General features: G+C 41.6%; 1 protein-coding gene across 6 annotated transcripts in view; it reads right to left on the bottom strand.

Annotated features, from left to right (window-relative positions):
- LOC105184863 (Y+L amino acid transporter 2) overlaps window positions 1–17043 on the bottom strand; it is a 41588-nt gene extending 24545 nt beyond the window's left edge. For 3 of the 6 annotated variants that reach the window (XM_011143961.3, XM_025305127.1, XM_011143959.3), the window contains exon 1: window positions 6178–6762. The gene's annotated coding sequence lies outside the window, so the exon portion shown is untranslated. Of the gene's footprint in view, window positions 1–5631; window positions 6138–6177; window positions 6764–17026 lie in introns of those variants that run through there. The other 3 variants (XM_011143958.2, XM_011143957.3, XM_025305125.1) reach the window with 3 other exon arrangements.
- Between the last annotated feature and the right edge of the window lie 6875 nt (window positions 17044–23918).

Raw genomic sequence — 23918 nt, 5'->3', positions numbered from 1 at the left:
CGTTTTCTTTGCACCTTCACCGTAAAGGTGAGTTCTTCGTCTAAAAAATGGTATATAGATTGTATGTAGATTCGGTTTAGTCTGTTTTTAGCTCAGTTTTAGTGATAACATATTTTGTCAAATTCCAAGTAGGCATAGTTGGCATTGTTACTGACGTCTAGAAGTGCACTATAAATGAATAGATTGGTATCTATTATAATTTTATACATTCGGAAGCTTTTTCAGATGCAAAATGTGAAATTAAAAGAATACAGAAATTCAAAATGGCGAATCCAATATGGTGGACACGTAAATCAAGAAATCAACCGATTATCGTGAAACCTAGTGACCTACAGTTTTTTATGCAGCGAAAAATGGAAAGGGACGATTGACTAGTTCAAAAAACTCAAATTTTATTCTTCAAACACTAAAAAAAAAGTCGGGCGTTAAAGGGTTAAAATCAACTCGTTAGCGTTACTCGTTTCGAGAAGTAGTTCGTCACTCCGTTATCGTCTCTCGAGTCTGCTCGTTTTCCTCCGCTTCTTCGCCGTGACGACGAGAACGAAGGTTGATCATCTCGCGGATCAATCGTTGCGTTCGATGTGCTCGCACGTACCGTTTTACCGTAAGTTCGTCAACGTCGTTGAGGACAAGTCAGCTAACGTCGCGCTATCGATAAAGAGTGTCCGTTTGCTGCAGAAGCGCGATGCAGTATGCACTTGTCAGCGCTTGTCCCGAGGTCGATGCCCCCCACGTCGCCGGGCTCCTTGACGCGACGATGACCACACGATGAGGGAAAAAAAGCTTTTGTTGGGTTGACAAAACACCGCAGCAAATGGTTTGTTAATGTGGAACAGCAAATGACTCCGTTGTGATAACAAATAATTTATTACTCACGATTTGTCGCTCTGACCTCAACAATTTCGTAACGGGAACAAATCTCTGTTGCATCTCCGGCAATGTGTATTCGTGGAAATTACAAATAACGAAAAATGCCAAACAGCAAACGTCCATTTGCTGTGACAACAAAAGTCTTTTTCCCAGTGCAACATGGAGCAATTGTCGTGTTTGTTGAAACAACACTAAATCCAGCACGCGGCGGGTGGCGCGGATCTTTAATCGCGTTGACTTGCTCGATGTGTCTAGTATCGAATGTCCTGTCTCGCGTTACAGACTAAACAACCTTACGATATATCGCGCGTATTCCACTTTGTCGCGCCTCCCGTCGACGTCGGCATTGATTCGATTCGACGGTACTGAAGAAACACGCCGAATCGTCGAAGGTAGAGGGCGTCAGCGAAAAAGAACGGTCTCCTCTTCGTTGAGATACACGCGGAAGAAGAGTTTTCGCTACCGAGAAGGATCATAAGCGAATAAGCGTTCATTCTTTTGTAAATTTCGTCCTCAGGCAAAAATTGTACCTGGGAACTTACGCTGAAAATAAGACACGTGCATATCGAAGTCATTATCATGTACGGGCAAATTTCGAAGGTAAATTTATACTTCAAGAACGTCTCTTGCCGGCGGAACCACTGTTGCAGCAAGTGTTGCGAAGGAATCCGAGATATCCTGAAATGTAATCGAAATGCAAAATGGCGAGAAAAAAGTTGAGCCACCAGAGAGGAGAAAAGAGATCAAAGTCGAAATCCTGCCGTGCGACTTTGCAGACTTATCAGTCGTGCGCTGCGGCTCTTCCAGGTGTGATCGCTTTTATCTTATCTACCGCGGTAAACTCTCACGCGTGATTCTCCCCTGAAATTTGGAAGGAGGAGAGAGGGAAAAGAAGCCGGCCGAGAGAGGTATAAATGTTTGAATTCGTGCGTCCCGATTCTACGGCGAGCGTTTCTTCGTGAAGGGACCGCGCGGACGTAGAACCCCCTTTATTCGAAGTCGTCTTAATGCGTCAGTCTGGGCACTCGTAGTGCTTCAACCGCTCGGTGCAACGCGGCGATGCACACATTCGAGGATCGCCTCGTCTACACGGTTCTTTCTTATGAGAGCGTGGCCGCGTATGGTCGCGAACACATTCAAAGGAGCTTTGTTCAAGCCATACAGGGGGATTATCTAGGGCCCCGTCGCTTCTTCTTGTATATATACACCCCTCTCTTTTCTTTTCTCTGTCTGTCTCTCTCTCTTTCCCTCTCTCTCTCTCTCTCTCTCTCTCTCTCTCTCTCTCTCTCTCTCTCTCTCTCTCTCTCTCTCTCTCTCTCCCTCCCTCCTTCTCGTCATTTTCGAATACCGGTCCCTAATACCCGCCATTTGGGAGCGTGAAAAAAGTATTCGACGAAGCGCCGTTCTCGTTCCTCAGATACGCCGAGCGTAACGGATTTTCGTGCGTGATTTACTCTCGTCCCTTCGTATTCTTTCCTCACAACGTTTCTTCACGTTTCCTCACAAACTTTCCTTCAACGTGCATTATTTTTTGTAATTTGATCTCAATTTGTCTTTTCCCCTGCTGAGACGTGTCGATCCATTCTTAATCCGTTAAATTCAGAGCATTCTCTCAAATTCGATCAAACTTAATTTACCTCCAGTTCGTCAACATCGGTGTATTTTCTGATTTGTTGAACGCGAATCGAGTCTTGCGTAATTTGACATTACGTAATTCTTTTTCATCGACACTCCTCTTTCTTTCTCGTGTCTGATAACTTTAGATTCGCGTCGCAGAACGTCAGATTTCTTTCTCTCCCTCCTCTGTCTGTTTGTTCTCTCCATGGAATATTATCGCAGCGGTTATTGTCGCGAGCGAAGCACGTGTGCGGGTCACGAGAACGCTTTGTTGGCAATTCCGACTAGCATATCAGCTGACGATAGTGTCCACCAAAGCCCAGCCGAATGTTGCATCACTTTTTATCGATTCTCAGACGGCCTCCGTGCGCTTGGCGTGCTCGCTCGCCAACGAACTGTGCTTAAAGTCATCTGCGGAAAGAGCAAAGACACGGCCAGGCGCCATCGATTACCTTCCGCGAAGAGGACGACGACGAGGCGTAGCTCCTCCGACGCTAGAATGACAAATCACCTCGTTTCCTCCTCCCTCCCTGTTCTCGTTGATTCACTACCGACGCGTACGAAGTGACGCTTGTGAAATCTCGTTCGCGACCGCGAATTAACCCGCGTCTGTCCCCGCCGCGACTTCTTTCTCTCTCTCTCTCTCTCCCTCCCTCCCTCTTCTCGTGGTCGCGCAGAAAACGGCGCGAGCGGTACTCGTTCCGGCCGCGAAATCGACATCTCGCCGTTTAACGGCCAGACGGCTGACGGCTGCAAACGACAACGACGTGGGCCGATCCTCGTCGGCGCGGAAATTACAGGCGCTAGTCGCGAGCTCCCCTCGCGGCTATAATTTAATGCGCGTTATCAAGCGCGCTCGCGTCGAGTGCCATCGTCGTCGGCGCGCGCGACTCATCGATGGCGAAAGGGCCAGTTTCGCCAGCGCGAGCGAAGTGTGACGGCTGAGACGAGAAAATCAATAGGCCACGTGGGTCGCCGACCGGGTTTCCCAAACCCAGTTTTCGTCCCGCGCCCGCTTCCTCCTCGTGCCGGCCGCATTAATGCCGCAGGCTCACGCTGTTTACGTGGGGAATCGACCAAATAGAACGTCCGTTATGCATGAGCGTATCTATCGAATAAGATACGCGGTGACGTGTCGCATGTGCGAGCCGAGCGGCAATACGAAGACGCGGTAGTCAAGTCTTCTTTCGTTATCCTGGAAGAAAGAACAACCGGAAGTTTGTTCTCTCTCGGGGAAATTATTTCCCCGCGTCGATCTTTGAAGTCCATCACTTTCTCGGAGGTGAGGGGAACCGTCGGCACCGCGGACTCAGAACGCGTGAATCTTCGCGAGAGACTCTCGATTTCGTCGTGTCCACTTTCGAAACTCGCGAAGGAATCGCTGACTTCCGGCGGAATCTCCTGCGGTCTCTGAGTAGCCTGCTTCGTAAAGCATCATCGTAAACGAACTCGCTCGTTTCGTTTTCGTGCGAGCGCAGAGGATGCTGAATATTCGACGCTCTTAAGTATCATGTTCATTATTTATAAAGCGCGATCGATATTAAGATAAGCATTGTTACGCTCGCGACCTTTATCGCGTTTGTAGCGTGCTTGCATTATCAACGCATTCACATTCCGGAGGACATTCATTTGATAATAAATTTATCTGTCTTTCTTTTTCTCTCTCTCTCTCTCTTTCTCTTCTTCTCACTCGACGATTGCTCGTTAATCAAAGCGTTAAATAAGATACTCTGCGGCTCGTAAAAAAACAACATAGATTAATCGCGATCTAACAACATATAAACCACCGAGAGTTGAGTACCAAAATTTCACGTAGTCATTTATCGGTTGTGGAGGGGGGGGAGGTGAAATTTCAATTTTCATAATTCTCTGAATAGAAAAATTGAGATTCTACTCGAAAAGCAGAGTGACAGCCGAGGGTCCATACGTTTTCGGAGAACTTCTGAAATAGAACGCACACTGTTGAAAGAAAGTATACTCGTTTCATTCTAACTTATAGCGTTACTTCAAGAAGGAGAAGACACTTCGAGTCGCGCGTGTTCGAGTAATTTCTCACCCGTACAGAGTGAGTTTTTTCATCCCGAATGGCAGAGCGAACATTTTCATTCAAAATCGAGCGGTGAATTCGACACGCTTCACCGTCTCAACAACTCGCTCCTGTGGAACAGATTCTCCTAATCGACTGGAATATTCGCTACGACTAACAATCTCTACTTGAGTGAAACGTACGCTCTTGCGATTCCGAAAGAATGGTGGTGAAGACACCAATGGATGAGGTTGGTCCTGAATAAATTCCAAAGAGATCTGTCTAGCCGAAATTTTGAAAAAAATTATCGGTTCAGGGTTCATGGGTTTAGGGTTTGTCTTAAAAGTTTATCGTTTAAAGTACAGTGTCTTGGGTTCGACCTCAATGCATTCGAGCCTATGGATACTAAATGCGAGACCCCAGAACTTATAATCACTTTTTAGAAGACTCAGAATTTCAAAGCTCATCATTTCAGCCCACATTAAGAAAGAATTAAGGATTAAAATCTCTCGGTTTTATGCTTAACGGGTCTATGTTTGATGTTTTTGTATCTTGGGCATATGAGTTTTGGGTTAATGAGTTTCTGGTTCAAGATCGATAAATCTCGAAGTGTCTGTTGATTGGTTTCATAGTTTCAATCCGCTCAATACGCTATTAGATAGAAATAAGTGCCGAATAATGAGTATTCCACAAGTTTCTCGCGTTTAATGATAATTTTTCCTCTTTTGAGATTAGTAATTCGAGAAAAAAATTTTTTTCAAAATTTTGGCAAGACAGATCTCTTCGGAATTTATTCAGGATCAACCTCATCCATCGGTGTATCGATGATCGGTTGGAAATTCAGTCTCTAAACAATTTTGAACCAAAGAATGTCATCTGGCCCTACAGTGCGTCGCTTCACCAGAGATTTCACCGTAAGAGCGATTTCCTCCAGCCTACGATTAAACCAGTCGTCAATCAGCCGGCAATATTGCCAACCATTGCCAATATTGCCAATAACCAGAAACTTGAACAATCCCGTGTATGTTAGGTTAGCAGAGCGATGAACGGCAGACTGAGAGACTGAGTAGATCGAAACGCGCGCGTTGCAAATGCCGAAAAACGCGCAAATTTCTTACTCGCTTCAGCGACGAACTATCTTTCAGTTCCTACGCTGGCAATTCCGGCCGGCCCAGTGAATCGTCGGTTGGCCGGATCGAAAGACCCGTAGGAAAGCAGCCGAAGAGACGTCGCCGAGGTCCGCGTAGTGTTTACGAGCAGTCCAGCCGACGCGAGCGGCACGCGGCTGGCTTCGAATTCCCGGTACCGCAGAGCACCCTCTCGAGTGAGCGTGAGGCCGTCGCGAGACCTTCTCGGGGTGCCGCGCGCACGTCTGAAACCGCCCTTCCCGAGGTCGCACGGCGCACAATGCATCCCTTCGGCCGCCATACTGCGCGTCGCGCGCGTCAGCACGCCGACGCCGAGCTGCTCGTCACGGTCGTCGTTTCCTCGCGAATTCGACGGGCACGTCGCGCCTGCTCGACGCGCCTCGCGCACGCCAGCCCTCGGCCTAACGTCTCGCGACGGTGCCGAGAGATTCCGCGAGACTTTTCATTGAAGATCGCGACGACGAGACTCCCGCTGGCGGAGGCGACGCCGCGCCGCGTCGCGCGGATTTCTCTCACCCGTGCTCGCAGATGCGTCGCAGGCTGCCGTCGTCGTTGCTGCTGCCGCTGCTGCCGCTGCTGCTGCTGCTGCTGCGGGTCAACCGGGGGCCAGGTGTGTGCGAAGGGGTAAATTCGCAGGCGCGTCGCACTGTGGGATCGATCTCAGACGCCGGCCATCGCACTTCGCGGACGCTTTCCTCGCCTTCGCGGACGTTCCTCTCGGATCGCACCACCGTCGTCGCACCACCCGCGCGCTGATTGCGGCTCCGACTGTCGCGCGCGCGCGCACTCCCGTTCTCGGGGAGAAAGACCGATCTCGATGGAGGAAGACCTGCGAGAGCGCGGTTTCTCACGTGCCAGCACGAGGACGAAGGAAAGAGAAAGCTTCGGACGGAGCCGCCGAGTCTGCACGGAGCGCTGGTCGAGCTCTGAATGACGCTCGCTCCCGCTTGCTCCGTGCCGTGGACGTCGTGCGCGTACTCCCGATGTATTTATGAAACTGTGTGTGTGTGTGTGTGTATGTATGTGTGTGATCGCGATGAGAGTATGCGCGTTAGTTGCGTGCGGACGGGCGCAGGGGAGAGCTCCGCGCAACCGACGCCGTCTCACCCTCCGGTGACGTATCGAGCGACCCATCGGCCGCCCCTGGAACGCCGCTTTCTGCGATTTTAACCCTTACAGTCCGGCTGCTTCTTTGGCTGATTTTCTCGCGATTTTTGAACTAGAACTTTTTTTCTGTAGGTTGAAGAGTGACTTGGTAAACGTTAAGCTAACCCGCTATAGCGACCTCCCGGACGGGGGGGTGAGGGTTAAGGGTAGCCCTCGCTGAGGCTAACGGATGATTCATGACCGTTTCTATGTCAACGCGTGGGATGCTTCTGCGTTTGCTGGACGTGATTCCCACTTTTGGATTAATAAAATTTCCCAGACGATTTGATACTGACTTTCGCGAAGCGAAAATGTCGGGGTGCCTAGGGGATCGACGAGTGGGAATAACGATTTTCCGTGTCGAGGCGGTTTTCAAGGAGGGAAACAGGCGACGAAATCGTGGTTAAATGATACTATCAGATAGTTAACTCGTACTCAGCCAATAGTTAATTAATTTTGATAAATCAACGTTTTGGTTGAATTTGAAATTGAATGTTGCCCCGACGGGGGATTCCCGTTTCGGTAAAATAATAATAATAAATTCAATAAATAATAACAACAAATTCGGTAAAATAAGTAATAAACTATAATTAATAAGTAGTTGATAAATTCCCATGTATACCCGGTTAGATTCTCGGAATCGTCGAAGGATTCGCAATATCAGAGATGAGAATATCTAAGATCACGAAAGACGTCAAAAGAGAGACGTCAAAAATAACCGACCATTGCGGTGCGTCTAAACAGGGGGTCATTAATCGATTGTCTCGTTGTCGTTTTACGATCGTTGATCGTATTGCGTCCTATTGGGAAACGCGAGAGAATTCCAGCGCCTGTTATGGACTTATCGCGCGCGATAAAAACACATTACGCGCGCGAGGTGCCGATACGTAAAAATTGCGTAACCCGACGACGCGTAAGCGCTGACCCCCGCGCGGAAATCAGCGTTGTGTCGAAAACACGATGATAAATTCGCGCGATAACGACGTTACAATGTGCAACGACAAGCGGTCTCTCCCACGATCCGGTCTAAATTTATCCGCTGGAATACTACTGTGATCAAAAAGTATCCGAACTTTATTTTTAAGAATCAAAATTACAATTCAATCATCAAAATTCTTATAGTCTCCTTCAAAATAGTCCCCATTGCTTGCAACGCACATATGCCAACGTTTGATCCAGTCCAGGAAACATACGCGGCAGGACGGTATGGCCTTCAATTCACGCAACGATTTTTCTTTCATGTCGTAAATCGATTCGAAACACTGTCCGCGAAATAGTTTTTTCAGTAGGGGGAACAGGAAAAAGTCACAGGGGGCCATGTCTGGTGAATACGGTGCTTGCGGAGCGACATACGTTGAGTTTTTTGTCAGAAATTCACGCGTCACAAGTGTCGAAGTATGCGATAGTGCGTTATCATGATGCAAAATCCACGAGCTGGTTTTCCCACAATTCTGGTCGTTTCTTACGGATTGACTGTGCTGGCACGATCCAAATGATATTCCAACTTCATCTGTTATCTCTCGCATAGTCAATCGACGATTTTGGAGCACCAATTCTTTCACTTTCTCAATGTGAGCGTCATCGGCGTTGATGTTGATGGTCTTCCAGAGATCGTCTTCAACGGATTCTTGAAACTTCTTAAACCACTCAAACATACTTGTTTTCGATAAACAATCATCGCCACAAGCTTTTTGCAATATTTGGAATGCGTTTGTGAACGAAATTTCGTTCGTAACACAAAATTTCAAACGAATTCTTTACTCCATCTTTTTCGACATCGTAAAAATCATTCAAACGGCTTGAAGGAACGCCATGATTTCTTCACCAAATGTGAAGGACATGTGTACCAACTTAAAAAAGCAAACGGATTTGATTTATAGTTTACCCGCGATTTTTAAAAAATAAAGTTCGGATACTTTTTGATCACAGTAGTATAAATTCTAAATCCTTCCTCCACGGAACAGGACGTGGATTTTTCTGTTTGCCGAGTTTCCTCGCAGGTACAACGCTTTCCGCAATCTGACAATTTCTGCTCTGATCTCACGTCTCTCCATTTTAACTTTTCCTGAATTCCAAATCTCTCTTTCTCCGCTTACAAGTTCGAACGCTTCGGTAGCCGGCGTTTTGCCACTTATAACCTGCGCGGAATTTATCCAATATTAAACTGTATGCGTATTAAGAACAGATAATAAACTATAATTAAGTATGATAAATTAAATAATTAATTAATAATTAATTAATATAATAAAGCAACTGTAACAAATAAGTAGTTAATAAATCCCCATGTATACTCAACGAGATCTCTGGAGCGCAATCGTCGACGGATTATCATGCCTCCCAGACGAGACTCCAGAGACGTCTCATCGGCCTCGATCTCTGGGGAGATCGACAAACAAGATCGATGAACGTGATCCCAGGACGATAAACGCACATCGGCCGTCGTGCTTCGCGCGGGCGCGAAGTCGTGACAATAGCCGCGCGCGCGTTACTCATTCATAGTTGACGCGGCGGATTGAGAAAATCGACTTGACACACGCTTATGAAACATATTAACGCGAAGCGAGGCTCAGTGACAGCGAGCGGACGGCGAACGGAGGAAGAGTTCCGAGAGAGTTTTCCAGTAACCCGGCTCGATATTTTGTCATTTTACGGCTCACTTGCTGGACTATCGCTCGCGCTCTCTTTCCCCGCCGATGTCAATCTCATAGTCGCGCTCTTACGAAGGCGGTCGTGACGCAAATTGAAATTATCAAATTAAAATCCACAAACGCGGGGCATGTTTTCGCTGTTGCGCATTGCGTATCACAGCCGGCTTTCTCGCCGAGTCGGAGCTCGCGCTAACGCGATTCTGCAGTAACGAGGCTGCTGCCGCGGAGTTGCAGGAGAGCGGGGAGAAGAATCGAAGCTCGACATTGTTACCGAGAGATACGTGCTTTTCCTCATCCTCCAGTCTTTTCCGAACTTTTATCTCTCCCTCACCGGCTGTCGTTAAGATTTCTCTCGTCCGGCCGTCAAGATAACAGCGTCGCTTCGCGTCTCCGATGAAAATCCTCTTGCGACATATTGCGTATCACCGCGACCTGGTAAACGCGACTCGCGATTTCTCATTGTTTCCCGCCCGCTTAATCGCCGGAAGACCGTCGATACACGCGTGTACCTCAAGTCGAAACACTTGTGTCTTAGCCGGCCTCGAGGGAGCGGTGTCGCAGTGTTGAAAAGAAGAAACGTTCGAGATGTCGGACCGAGTCGTTCCCTTCCGCTGCACGATATGTTCGTCTCACCTTGCGGTGGGAAGCGATCCTTCGTCCCTCGCCCGAGGTGGCAAGGATCGAACAATCACTTACCTTTCTAATATATTCCACGAGATCGCTCGCCGAGCTTAAGTGAATAATCGTCGAACCGTCCAACAGCTCGTTAACGCGAACGTGATTTAAGCTGGTAGGCGCGAGGGGGTTCGCTCTATCGACCGGCCGATCCACAGATAAACAGATAAATGGACAGATAGATAAACAGACGGTAACCAGATAGATAAATCTCACATCTGCATCGGACAATGAAGAGACTCACGAAGGCGTGACGGTGGAGGGTAACGGGGGATATCTCGTCGTCCTTATCGCACTCGTGATATCGTGGCGGACAAAAACAAATCACACCGATTAATTATTTTGCGAGACTTCATTATTCAATGACGTAATTATTTTGCAAAACTTTCCGCGCCTCTCGCGCGTGCATTTTTGCGTTTTACGTAACCGCGCTAAAAGGTCAGTCACACTGCCGTCAATCGAAGCCGCGGTCGAGCGTTACTCAATGCCCGTCGTTCTATTTTGACACGTTTGCAACCGATCATTACTCGAGAGTGTAATATTCGCTGGCGAGCGGAGTACGTTCCGTCGTTGTGTAAGGCTGGATTCAAATCCCGTCTAGGCGACGGCAAGCAGGATAAATTAAACTGTATAAACTCTTCGACAAAATATTTTTCAACGCTTTCGCGTTGGAGTATTCACGGATTATATCCGCCATCGTCACATCTCGACCGTCTCCATTGAAAATAAATTCGATGGAGGATCGGGAGACTTTTTGTCTGACCATGTCTAAAGGGATAGCGTAAATCCGGCTTGATCCGGCAAAGGGATCGATCGCCGTCGAGATTGTCTGTTACTCATCGACTTTCACTTTCATTGCGAATAATAAAAAATGGTAAAAATGATTTCCGACGTTTCCATGTAATAGGCAATGCACTGCAATCGTAAGTGAAACTTACTCGAACGATTTTTGTAACTTTACACAACGAACGAATAAAAGAACGAGGCTGTTTGATAAGTTTGATAAGGCTTGCCCAACGCCTCGCGTGGATGCAAAACTTTGCTGTGTGGCTTCCCGGAGAATCGTCGCGAGAGAGAGAGAGAGAGAGAGAGAGAGGGAGAGAGAGAGAGAGAGAGAGAGAGAGAGAGAGAGAGAGAGAGAGAGAGGGAGAGAGAGAGAGAGGATAAAAGACTAGAGCGGAATGAAAGGTCTCGGGAAGAAAGGGCGCGAAAGAATGCATGCGTTTTTGGGGTGTCCCCTCCGCGACATGTCCTTTTTCAACCTCGACCAGGTGTGTCGGTTTTTTTATGTTGCCTCGCATGACTGCTTTGAGAAAGGTTGACAGACGGTTATTGCTACGGAGGAAACTCGCCTCGAGAGGTGCCGCAATATTGCGCGCGATGCGCGATGCTTATCAAATAATAAATATTTCTCACGGAAATGAATATTTCGTATCGAGGCACCGTATCATAGCCACCTGCGAGGAATCGTAAGGAATACGAGTCCCGTCTAGTAATCGATGACTGAAACGTTCGATGAGATGTTATTTAACGTGAGACTTGCGATTTTCTTCGTATATTCTTCATCGCGATCATTGGCGCGATTGCTTCCCTGAATTGTACTTCAGAGCGCCTAATTATGTTTGAAAAAGTTATTTCCCGTTACGATATCGCTGCAATTAGAGCCGTTGAGTATCTGCACGAGGTGAGGAAAGAAACGAGACGATCAATCATCGTAATTCACCTCGCAAGGCTGCCGCAAAAGTTCTCGCGTACCGCTCAAGTGGCGAGCGACGTCGCCTTCCCTAATCTCAAATTCATCCTTTGCTCTACTCAATCATTTCCCGTTAGTTAACGTCGATTTTATTTTTTGTCGTTCGCGCTAAATTATAGACGCGCTAAATCAGCGGACGGACGCTGCTCGGCAGCCTTCTTTTTATTATCGGATAACATATCGATGCGATCGCTGTTGATGCCGGCAATGGAATAAACTGCCGGGGTATTAAATGTAATTCGCGGAAAAGTAAATCTCTCACGTGCGCGGATGACGAAAGATCGTACGATGATTCGTAAGACGCGGAAAAGGAGTGCAAGACCAGCAGCTTCGAATATAGAATAAAGAATAGAAAAACGGAAAAACCATCGACTTAATAACACAGCGGACAGAAAGACGCGGGTCTGATTGGCGCCATACACGCGTGAGATAAAATCGTAACAATGCCGAGACATCTGCCTGAATTTGGACATCCGTATCGTTTTGAATTTAAATATAAATATGTTGAAACTTCCAACACGTAATGTGTGCACATGTATCGCGTATACGTATGTATTCTATATTGAACATCCAAAAAAAAGTATTTTACTTGTAACGTAATTTTTCCTGTAGTCTCATATTTTAAGCGAAACCTTTTACAGAAAAAGGATTTTTCTTCCGATAAAGCGATTAAAGTGAACCATTCATCTAAAATTTACTAGATTTTATTCTAACTGTTTTCCTCTTATTTCAAGAGGATTTCCTCTTATATCAATTAATTTTCCTCTCATATGAAGAGAAATATGTTGATTTGAATGTCGACTTCTTTTGCTCAGTCATATTCTACCTCCAGATATGAATGAAAAAATAACCATATGCTCATGGGTCAGAATATTTGGGATGCTTTTTCAAAAAGGTATGTGTGTTGCTGTAACGAAGATAATTTACCCATATTTGGTCAAAAATAGTTTATAATCTATTGTAAGAAGTTGAATAATAATATATTCTTTCTTTTAACTATGTTTCATACAATTGGTTATGATGAACATCTTTAATCTGAACATCTTTCGTAGCTATGAAGTCCATAACAAAACTGATTGGAAATTTGTTTGTTATGATGATTTTATTTCATTTATGCCTTATTACTTATATACTTATTGTAGAACTGGAGCTAGAAGTACACACACACACACACATATATATATATATACACATTACTTTTTACTATACTTTATAATAATTTTTTCAAGTTAATCAATATAACCAGTAAGAATAAAATACAGTAAGAATAAGTAATAATTCTCTTAAAAAAGATTAAATAATCTGTGTACAAGAGGAAATTTACATTAAAATCAATAAGATTTGCATTATACGTTTAACATATAATCCCTTTAATTTTAAGAATAATTTATTTATAATATTTTCCTCTTAATCTTTGAAGAATCTATTTGAGACCATATATAAGAATAAAATCCTCTAAAATTTAAATGATTTCGCTTATTCTGAAATTACTTTTTGTTGGGTGAAAGTTCAAATGTTCGTGTTTAAAGACCAAACATCCTAATTAAAAACCAAAATAATAAGAATGTCACCAGAGCGGCGGGTTAGGCGGGTGGACAGAAAGCTTGCCGTAATTTCTCGTGCGAGATTTAGAATCGATTTACATCGACTTTGCTCAGTGGGCGAATTTTCCCAGCAGAAATCGAATTTTTCTGCTAAGCTAGACGGATACATTCCAAAGCTCACGCGAAAAAATTACGGACAACCTTTCTGTCTAGATATTGATACTTTTACTTAGGACGCTCGAAGCAACCGGTAACGTTATCATCGCCGTTTTATACACGTTGGAACGAGTCATTGAATATGGAAATGCGCGCAACAGCGGGATTACAACTGTGAGAGAAAAAAGAAATGTGATAATAAGCGAGTACGCATTGCCTCGATTACACAGCGTATTATTAACGTGCGCGCATTTTTCACGTTAGTTTGATCAACCGATGCGTATCGCCTTTCGGGAAACGGTAAGTAAGCTGTCGCTGCGACGGAGCAGCACATTAACAATAATAAATGCATTCGAGCCCGCGATAAAGTCAGCGTTTCCTTTCTCTCTTTCTTTCTCGCTGAGCAAAGACCTATTTCGAGTCGCAAAATGCACGTGCTCATTATGTCATAATTCTCACGTTCGATTCTCGAAGAGAGATAAAATCTTAAAAAATTACAGTAATTATATAAAATTATATATAATTATGCATAAATTATATATTATGACATATAGATCCATACGTGAGAATTTTGTCTCTGCATAGTCAAATATAATTATATAGAGAACAGCATTCTTCTTCCGATGTAGGCGTATGTTTATACATGGCAAAAATTTATATATAATCATATATGTGATTAGAGAGAAAATTCCATATATAATCATATACAATTATCTTCTGTCGCATCGCGACTCCTCTCCGCACAATCGTTGTTCAAATTTCGAACCATCATTCTGCGCATGCGCGAGCCACTGGGGCTCGGAGGTGTGATCATGACGCAGAGGATTAAGGATGACTCCTGTTGCGTAGGATGTGCGAATGACGTCATGGAATCAATAAGGAAAAGCTGAGGAGGGAGGGGGAGGGAGGGGGAGGGAGGGAGAGAGAGAGAGAGAGAGAGAGAGAGAGAGAGAGAGAGAGAGAGAGAGAGAGAGAGAGAGAGAAAGAGTGCGCTTACGTCATCGTGATGACATGATATGCAGGATCTCGGGGCAAGGGGGGAATTAATCAGGTCAGGTGGCGGGGGGAGAGATCGAGCTGTTACGTCGGTGGTGATGATTGCACAGCGAGAAGTCAATAGCGCGCAGATTCATCCCGGCTGACCCGTTCCGGATAAATGCGCCGCGAAGTTCTTTTCGAAAACATATACTCAGTTAGGTCCTGGAAACTCGAACATGTAATTACCAACAACGGAGAGCTTTCTCGATCAATCCGGGATCTTCGGATTCAGAAACTATGTGTGTGTGTGTGTGTGTATAACGAGACAACTTCTCTCCTCCTCCTTCTCCTTCGATCAATTTAACATCCTCGTGCTCGGGACTCGCGAATTTTTCGCACACAGGTTGCGCACCCGATGCCGTAGTTGTGATTTATTGTTCGTTAAGGACATCGATAATTGGACAATTATCGAATAAACGAGTAAATTAACGATAAACGAATGAGAATATCCTCGCTTGTATTCCAACGAATTCCGGGCGGAAATGATAAATTCTCATCATTTTTAATCGCTTTCGTTGCACACCTTATCTCGTGAGACGCGTGATAAGGAGTCGTCCATTAATCACGTGAGGTTTAAGGGGGTAGGGGAGAGTCAATGAAAGGGGAAGGGAAGACGATACGAAATATCACGTATATTTTTTCGCGAAAGTTAATTCTTTTCAATACCAACTGATGTTTACGTCGCGACTGTTTATTGGTTGAGTCATTTATGTAAAATTTATATGAAATTATATAATATATAAAATAAATATATATTTATATACGTGAATTTCTTATTAATAAGACGACATTAATAAATCACGTGATAAGAAGGAAGGGATCACTTAAAATCACGCAGGGGAATGGGGGTAAAAAAACACCGAAAAATGTATCATGGACGTGATTAATGGACGATCCCTAAGGATCGTGTTCGAGGACATTTCGAAGAATAAGCGAATAGTGAAAGAAATTGCTGATTACCGTAAACGATTCCGTAACGCGACATGTAATTGTGAGGGCGCGAGTAATCTGTAAATAAATATTAGCTTCCTAATTTAACTTTCTTTTTTTTAATCAAAAGGAGGAAGAAAAAGAGAGGAGGGAGATGTTTAAGCGGTGAATAAATTTGCGGTCGATTTGTCCAACACGCGATACTCAAGTGACGAGCAACTCTTTTTTCCTATCGTTTTTTCTTTTTTCCTATCGTTGTGATAATCTTCCAATTTACGACAGAAGTTGCCTTTTTACACAAGTAGATGTGCAGAAGCAATTACGTTCCTAGATAGCACATGGACGTTCACTGGACGTCCGTTATATGTCCATCTTTTTTTATAAAAGACGTCCATAGGACATACGTTTGTCACAATTTCGGACATGGATGTCTGATGGATATACTATATCGGACGTCCTACAGGTCCGATGTCCAATAAGAACATCCTTGTTACGTCCAATTTATGTCCACGGACGTAAATCGGACATACGGACACAAATTGGACGTGAAACGTAATCCATTGGATGTCCGGTGCTGTCTGGGTTACCATTAAATTACAGAAGCGATTACAGAAGCGCGATTATATGAATACAAAATACAACATACGCGAGAGATCTCAAAACTAACGTCGTTCATCTCTTTCATATTTTTCGCTTTTTCGCTTTTCGCACTTTTCTGTGAAATTCCAAATGAATTAGTCCGCGTTTGATTTGTCTTTTGCGCGAGAGACGCCGATCAATGAAATAGCACGCGTGAAATCGCGAAATGTTGCCCCGACCGGAAGTTACTGTTATTGTTGTCCGACGATATGCATGTTACATTATCATTTGATGGGAGAATCGAAAAATTTATTGATCGTTGCTTTTGCATTATCGCATGCGATAACTACGTTTCGCGAAGAACATCGTGACGTCGAATATAGGAATAGATTAATGCCGCCATCTCGCTCGTTCGTTTCCGTATTATTTGCATCTTCAAGCAGTTGTATTAATTCAGAAGTAATTTTCTACGCATTCTCTCGTGGCTTATACGATGATCTTTTGAGTGTATCTTAAATTCTACTTCATTCTTCGTGTTAAAGTGTATCACATATTTTATATGTTATTTATTTCGTCTTATAATTATCAAATGGCACTGCAGTCACAAAACTCATGTGCAAATATGTGATATGCAGCAGCATGGAAAGGATAAACGACGACGAAGAAAAATCTTGTTTGTTCTAGATTGTTACTTAAAAAAAATTAATTCGCAATGGAAATGAGGTTACAAGAGATTCCGTCGTAGCCTCCCAATTTCGTATTACGCATAAGAAGATAAAGATTATATTGCCATGGAAAAGATGAAACGCTTATATCTTAACGTTCCACAAGCCTTTTCCTTTGTTCTTTGTAGTAAATTGCTATTATTAATAATAAAAAATTAGATAAAAACTCACATTAACGATGTTACGATGTAGAGAGGTGAAAACCAAATGGAATTAAAATGATATTTTTTCGCTGGAGCTTAACTGACGTAGATGTCGCCACTCAACAGTGAGGTGATGAGTAAAGCTTGTCCTTATCGCTAGTTGAATCATTCAAGTGTTCTAAAGTCTCCGTCGGTCGAGTCGCCACCATTTTTATCGACAAACTGAGGTTGTAGTATAACTAGAGAGGACGTAAGAGCGGCCAACACGGTGTTTTCGACGACACCGACTTTCCGCACTGGGAAAGGGCGCCATCTGCATCCATTTTGAGAGGGGAACTACGATGCTACATTCACTTTCAGGTTTCGGCGGTAAAACCTGTATGTGGTGACAGTCCGTGCTACAACCATAATAGCGTACTTGACAAGCACGGTTTCGCACATTGTTACGCGTTTATAATATGAATTAACATGTTAACATGTGCAAGAAAAAAAAGAATTGATATTGTGTATGATTAATATCATGAAGATCATACGAAGTGTCCGGTAATTAGCTGCCAACCCAAAGTGTGAGGGTAGATTGGGTTGAGACAAACATAAAAGTCCCATACCATTTTGCGAGATTCGCAATAATTATCGAGTTATTAATGACAGAAATCTGAGAAGTAAAAGCGCGCCGACATAGATGATTCGAAAAGCGTTGCAGCTGCTCGGGGCAGCGATCATGAATCTTTTCCCTAGCGTGAACTAATAAAAAGTGAAAGACTTCTGTGAATCAGTGAAAAATAAAAAATTTTATATGAATTTGTGAAAATCGAAATATTTCACACGACAATTGAGTCGTTCAACATAGCAGTTGCGCGTTCTGGGTAATTCAATGAATACCAAACAAATCAAAATGATCAAAATAATGATGTCCGTGTAGTCTGAAGGATACGTGACACGCAAAATCCGTTTGATATAATATCCAAAGAAAATGTATTAAAATATATATGTACAGGAAATATAAACCTTATGCACCGACGAGATATACTACAAAGACTGATGGCCTTACGGGATTTAGCGTACCAGAGAAATTTCCCTGGTGAGGCACCCGGGCGAAAGAGACCGTCTCGCATTTAGCGCAATAAAATTTAATGGGAACTAATACTTTTCAATCCTTTTCTTCGGATCAAAAAGAATCAGAATTCAGACATATTCAAAATGTCAATATTTTTTGATACGTTTCAATTCGACATTTTATACAAGGAAGCAGGACGAAGGGAATGGAATGCGGGCAACGATACATCATGCGTCTCCAGACGTGTCAAATCGTTTATTATAGAGGAGACTTTGATACGGCACCATGTATTCGAATATTTAATCGTCCCATGGACCACTTATATATAATAAAAAAAAAAATTAACGCGGACTAATGAACGATTCGTATTAATTTTCTGTTTTCTTATAGAGAAATGAAAGAGTAAATCAGTACCGAAAACCGAATATCGATTAATACCATAAATCAGTGTCAGAAAATTGTCCAAGTGCAATGACAATTTGTTTTCATTTTTCAGGTACTTACCCCTCTAATTTACTTAACAAATTAACTCGGTTAAACGAACGATCCGTATCAATTTTTCTTTTCTTATAAAGAAATGACAGCATAAATCAGTACCGAAAACCGAAGACCGATCAATACCTAATTTTTTCATCAAATTAACGCGGATAAATGAACGACTCGTATTAATTTTCTGTTTTCTTATAGAGAAATGAAAGAGTAAATCAGTACCGAAAATCGAATATCGATTAATACCATAAATCAGTGTCAAAAAATTGCCCACGTGCAATGACAATTTGTTCTTATTTTTCAGGTACCCCTCTAATCTTATTCAACAAATTAACTGGGATAAACGAACGATTCGTATTAATTTTTTTGTCTTATAAAAAAATGAGAAAATAAATCAGTACCGAAAACCGAAGACTGATCAATACCATAAATCAATATCAAGAAAATTGTCCAAGTGCAATGACAAGTTGTTTTTATCTTGCAGGTACTTACCCCACTAATTTACTCAACAAATTAAATCGGATAAAAGAACGATTCGTATTCAATTTTTATTCTGTTATAAAGAAATTAAAGAATCAGTCAGTACCGAAAATTGAAGACCGATCAATATTTAATTTATTTATCAAATTAACGCGGATAAATGAACGATTCGTATGAATTTATTTTTCTTATAGAGAAATGAAAGAGTAAATCAGTACCGAAAATCGAATATCGATCAATATCGTAAATCAGTGTTAGAAAATTGTCCAAGTGCAATGACAATTTGTTCTCATTTTTCAGGTACTTACCCCTCTAATCTTATTCAACAAATTAACTCGGATAAACGAACGAATCGTATCAATTTTTTTTGTCTTATAAAAGATTGAGAAAATAAATCAGTACCGAAAACCGAAGACTGATCAATATCTAATTTTTTCATCAAACTAACGCGGATAAATGAACAATATATATCAATCTTTTCTTTTTTTATAGAGAAATCAAAGATTAAATCAGTATCGAAAACCGGATATTGATTAATATACTATATCAGCGTTAGAAAATTGTCCAAGTGCAATGACAAGTTGTTTTCATCTTGCAGGTACTTACTCTACTAATTTACTCAATAAACTAAGTCGGATAAAAGAAGGATTCGTATCAATTTTTATTCTCTTATAAAGAAATTAGAGAATCAGTCAGTACCGAAAATTGAAGACCGATCAATATTTAATTTATTTATCAAATTAACGCGGATAAATGAACGATTCGTATGAATTTATTTTTCTTATAGAGAAATGAAAGAGTAAATCAGTACTGAAAATCGAATATCGATCAATATCGTAAATCAGTGTCAGAAAATTGTCCAAGTGCAATGACAATTTGTTCTCATTTTTCAAGTACTTACCCCTCTAATTTTATTCAACAAATTAACGCGGATAAACGAACGAATCGTATCAATTTTTTTTGTCTTATAAAAGATTGAAAAAATAAATCAGTGACGAAAACCGAAGACCGTTCAATATTTAATTTTTTCATCAAATTAACGCGGATAGATGAACAATTTGTATCAATCTTTTCTTTTTTTTATAGAGAAATCAAAGATTAAATCAGTATCGAAAACCGGATATTGATTAATATACTATACATCAGCGTTAGAAAATTGTCCAAGTGCAATGACAAGTTGTTTTCATCTTGCAGGTACTTACCCCACTAATTTACTTAACAAGTTAAGTCGGATTAAAGAACGATTCGTATCAATTTTTATTCTGTTATAAAGAAATTAGAGAATCAGTCAGTACCGAAAATTGAAGACCAATCAATATTTAATTTATTCATCAAATTAACGCGGATAAATGAACGATTCGTATGAATTTTTTTTTCTTATAGAGAAATGAAAGAGTAAATCAGTACCGAAAATCGAATATCGATCAATATCATAAATCAGTGTCAGAAAATTGTCCAAGTGCAATGACAATTTGTTCTCATTTTTCAGGTACTTACCCCTCTAATCTTATTCAACAAATTAACTCGGATAAACGAACGAATCGTATCAATTTTTTTTGTCTTATAAAAGATTGAGAAAATAAATCAGTACCGAAAACCGAAGACTGATCAATACCATAAATCAATGTCAAGAAAATTGTCCAAGTGCAATGACAAGTTGTTTTCATCTTGCAGGTACTTACCCCACTAATTTATTCAACAAATTAAGTCGGATAAAGGAACGATTCGTATCAATTTTTATTCTCTTATAAAGAAATTAGAGAATCAGTCAGTACCGAAAATTGAAGACCGATCAATATTTAATTTATTTATCAAATTAACGCGGATAAATGAACGATTCGTATGAATTTATTTTTCTTATAGAGAAATGAAAGAGTAAATCAGTACCGAAAATCGAATATCGATCAATATCGTAAATCAGTGTCAGAAAATTGTCCAAGTGCAATGACAATTTGTTCTCATTTTTCAAGTACTTACCCCTCTAATCTTATTCAACAAATTAACGCGGATAAACGAACGAATCGTATCAATTTTTTTTGTCTTATAAAAGATTGAAAAAATAAATCAGTGACGAAAACCGAAGACTGATCAATACCATAAATCAATGTCAAGAAAATTGTCCAAGTGCAATGACAAGTTGTTTTCATCTTGCAGGTACTTACCCCACTAATTTATTCAACAAATTAAGTCGGATAAAGGAACGATTCGTATCAATTTTTATTTTCTTATAAAGAAATTAGAGAATCAGTCAGTACCGAAAATTGAAGACCGATCAATGTTTAATTTATTCATCAAATTAACGCGGATAAATAAACGAGTCGTATCAATCATCGTATCATCAATTTTTTTTCTTGTAGAAAAATGAAAGAGTAAATCAGTACCGAAAATCGAATATCGGTCAATACCAGAAATCAGTGTCAGAAGATTGTCCAAGTGCAATGACAATTCGTTCTCATTCCCAAGTCTTTCCCGAGTCGAAATATTAATTCTACATTGATCCTGCAAATTGCATCCAATTTGAAAAATCAATGCAGAATATTTAGATGCGCAATAGTGAACAAGCTTTGTCCTACCTGAACGTTACATCTGGCTACTCTCGCAGTCTCGCCCATGATGAGTCTTCAACAGCGACGTATTCCGCAGTTATTTAATACTCGTTTATCTTAATAATGTATATGTACTTAATCCTTATATTCTTAATTTAAATGAGCAATTTTTGTTGATGTTGATTATATATTCGCTTAACAGCGCAAGAAAGAGAACAAAGATAAAAACGTAAATAGAACTGCCTTTGTTAGAACTGCGCGTGAGATAAATATATAAGGATTAAATAATCATATAAGAATTAGAGGAAATGGGAGATGAAAAACACTTTTTATTCTCATCATTCTTAAAGTTCTTTTTTTCTTTTTTCTTCTCTTTTTTTTCTTTTCTTTTTTCTAATGAGAATGATGAGAATTGTAGCTCTCAAAAGAGCTGAAGCTGCAAAAAGACAACGGTTATGTCTAATAATGCTGTTTCACTTATAGAGATTTTAATTCTGATTCGGTACAATAAGAAAGATAAACAAGAATGAGAAACGGACATTCTAGCAGATTCTAAACGAAAACAGCAATCTGAGCATTATTAGACGAATAAAAATCAACACTTGTAAAATTTATATCAGATTCTAAGATCATTATTCATAGTTTTCTAAATTATGTGCAACTTTTTATTGAGAACATAATTAAAAATTTGTATTCATAAACCTTAGCTTGCTTTGGCAACCTTGCTTGAATAGATATTCATATTTTATGAGAAAAGAAAAGTAGAACTCATGTTACGTGAAATTAGGTTAACAAATAATCAAATCTCAAGCTATTTTATCATTTTTCAGATGATAAACTATGAATGCTGATCTAATTTCGACTCGGGTATGTCCTTACTTCGAGTAAGGTCCGTTAAAATCAGAAAAATAATAATGCGTAATAATAATAACTCGAGGTACCTCGAATACCATACATGTATCGCTGTCCTCGGCTACGTCTCTCAGCGCGCTCCAAGTCCTCTCTCCATCCTGACTTCTCGATCCGACGTCCTCCTTCTGGTTCTGGTCCTCCGTCGCAGCACTCCCAGATACTCCATCGTAGCACTGGCGACGACACTGACTCTAGCTCTAACACTCGCGCAAGTAAGATTCGGGGACAAAGAAACGCGTATTAACCGATACTCGTATTACTCTGCGTCGCGGTATGCGCGTCGTTCGTCGGCCCGAGGCGCAATGTCCTTTCCGCAATCACGGAGTCATGTATAAACGTACGAAAACAAACAATCGGGAAGGCACGGTTACCCCCCACCTTGCCGATCAGTGTTGATGCCTGCGTCGTCCGTTAGCTGAAAATGAAAACAACTCGTGTTTTCAAAGCATGCCTGTGAGAGACTCGTTTCAAACTTCACAATACTTATTTACGTCTGTTCCAAGAATCATATTACGCCGAATTCAAACTGTCTCTATTTTGACATGACGTACAAGAGGTCTGCGATCGCATCATTGATCTTTCTTTGGACAAGAAAATCCTGAGAGGAACGCTGTTCGAGAATATCGCATTTTATGTTTCAGGTGCCTTGCAGATTACCGAATCCGATGTAACAGATCAGGGAAAGTATGAATGCATCGTTATGAATAACACGCGTGGGCACGGAGTACTCCAAGTCAATCACGTTATACGTGAAACGTACGTATATTTAATTATTATTATTATCATCCACACGCACGAGTCGAGACGTGCGAGTGTACATTTATTTTCTAGCTTAATTAACGAGTACACAGTCTCAGTGTTCTCGCAAGAGAGAAAATGTAATTTACGTTGTATCTTATTAGACGCACCGTTGGAAAGATGAAAGAATACGGGCGAGGGGAGGGGACACATCCGAAGAAAAGTTGGCGGCTTTTTAAAACGTCGCAAACGGGACAACGTGTTTGTAGATGAAATAACGAATGCGGCGCATACGACGTCGTCATGTGGAGCGTACGATTACGAGTCTCTCTCGGTCTCGTCTCTTCTGTCAGAACGTTTCAGAGATAGGCAAATCTTCCCGTTCGAATCTCGAACAACTACACTATCATGAAACAAAGCTTCCATATTATAAAATATTTCCATAAAATATTTAGAGAAGGAAACAACCCAGTCGACACAGAACATTATATTTATGTTAAAATTTCGCACTCAACAATATAAATGTAATATAACACACATGGTATTGAGTGCGAAATTTTAATATAAATGTAATGTAACTATGTAATGTGCTCTGTGTCGACTGGGAATTACTGCCTGCTCTTGTTACGAATTACGAATGTAACAAGAGATAATAATTCGGATAATAATTAGAAGATGCAATTTTTTACACAAATATA

Source organism: Harpegnathos saltator, unplaced genomic scaffold (genome assembly GCF_003227715.2).
Source record: "Harpegnathos saltator strain DR-91 unplaced genomic scaffold, Hsal_v8.6 scaffold676, whole genome shotgun sequence".
NCBI lineage: Eukaryota > Metazoa > Arthropoda > Insecta > Hymenoptera > Formicidae > Harpegnathos > Harpegnathos saltator.
This window is presented reverse-complemented; position numbering and strand designations above follow the sequence as displayed.